Source organism: Triticum aestivum, chromosome 7D (genome assembly GCF_018294505.1).
Source record: "Triticum aestivum cultivar Chinese Spring chromosome 7D, IWGSC CS RefSeq v2.1, whole genome shotgun sequence".
Classification (NCBI taxonomy): domain Eukaryota; kingdom Viridiplantae; phylum Streptophyta; class Magnoliopsida; order Poales; family Poaceae; genus Triticum; species Triticum aestivum.
Genome location: NC_057814.1, coordinates 531835212 through 531837087, shown reverse-complemented (window position 1 = coordinate 531837087; position 1876 = coordinate 531835212).

Sequence of the window (1876 nt, the reverse complement as noted above, 5' to 3'; positions counted from 1 at the left end):
GGGCTTGAAGCCTTGAATGTTATAGTTCAGCGAATACATGCACATGTGTACAGGACTTTTTTCACGGGCGTTCTGACTTGAGCCATCACTTTGCCACGTTTTATTTGGCTTGGATGACTTGAGCCAATCTACTCTTCTCGCGGAAGGGGAAAAAACGTGTTTTTTTTCGTTTTCGAAAGACACGGCCGTGTCACTCGGGGAAGCAAAACAGTGCCTCTCGCGGAAGGAAAAAAATAAAAAAAAATCGTTTCTGAGAAGCACGGCCATGAGCAAAACTATGCCTCTCGTGAAAGCAAAAAAATGAGTTTTTTCGTGCATTTTTTTTTCCAAAAGTTAAGAAAGACCAGTGAAAAATTGAAAGCCAAAAAACCTCAAAAAACATTTATACAAAAAGCCGAAAGCGCATGCAAAAAAATAAAACAAAAATCAGAGGGAGCGCCCAGAGCTTGACTCGTGGCGGCGTCTAAAAACGTCCCAAGTGGCACGTTCTCAGCCCACCCTAGGCTCGTTAGTTAGTGTCTTTTTAGGCAAACTCGTTAGTTAGTTGCTCTCTCCTACTCGGCGCTTGAGGCGCCGGGAATTAACGTTGGCGCTCACACGGTAGAAGGCCCGCGGCCCAGTATCGCATCTTGCGGTTGACAGGCTTGTTCGCTCGGACGTCCTGCCCGTGGATTAAAGAAATGCTGGTGACTACTCGGCCGTCCTGGCTCGCCGTTCGCTAAGCTCGTCGCACAGTTACTTGTTCAGCAGAAAAAATCGACTTCTGGATTTTTATACATTAAAAACTTCATATGTTCAAAAAGGATCATGGATTTTAAAAAGTTCATGGGTTTGAAAAATATTCGTGGATTTCAAAAATAATACTCGTGAATTTGCAAAAAGATTGTGGATTTTGACAAAACGTACACGGATTTGAAAAGCTCGAGAATTCAAAACATTCACACATTTGAAAAGTGTTGCAAAATTTTAAAAAGTTCCTGGATTTTAATAAAAAGTTTGCTTATTTGAAACATGTTCATGAATATGAAAAAGGTTAATCGATTTTGAGAAAAGGTATGTGAATTCGAAAAAAGATCGTGGATTTGAAAATACGTCGTGAATTTGAAAAAAGTTCATGGATTTTTTAAAAGTTTACAGGTTCAAAAAAATGTTCGCCAATTTTAAAAAATCATTGATTTTGACAAAAAGGTTTCAATTCTAAAAGTATTTGTGGATTAAAAAAGGTCATGCATTTGAAAAAAGTACGAAATTCAAAAAATCATGATTTTAAAAAAATGCAAATTTGAAAAAGGTTCATGGGTTTCAAGAAAAAGTTGGCAGAACTGAAAAGGATTTGTGAATTTGAAAAAGATCAGGAATTTAAGAAAAAGTTCCTGTACTTGTGAAAAAGTTCACATATTTGAAAAGTTTTCATCAATTCAAGCAAAGTTTGCAAATTCAAAAAAAATAATGGCCTTGAAAAAGTTTGCAGCTTTGAAAAAGTTTAGGTGTTTGGAAAAAGTTCAAAATGTTTAAAAAATGAATTTAAAAAAATAAAAGGAAATATTAAGAAGAAAGAAAGAGTAAAAACTCAACGGAAAGAAAACGGAGAGAAACCAAAAAACGGACGCGGAACCTTCCAGAATCTTCACAAAATCGGATCAGGCAGCTCAATCACTGGTCATTTTACATTGACCGCCCCAACTGTTTAGCTAAAAAGGAATCGTGCGATAAGAGACGTCCTAATTGCCGTCATCAGTGTTTCCTATTCGGCGACCGTGCAACCGCTTAGCAGGCTAACGACATATAGCGCTCGACATCAATCTCATCGCTGGAATTCGCTTGCGTGGCACCGATGAGCTTTAACCAAAATTACTGATCTTTGACCATCTAAAAA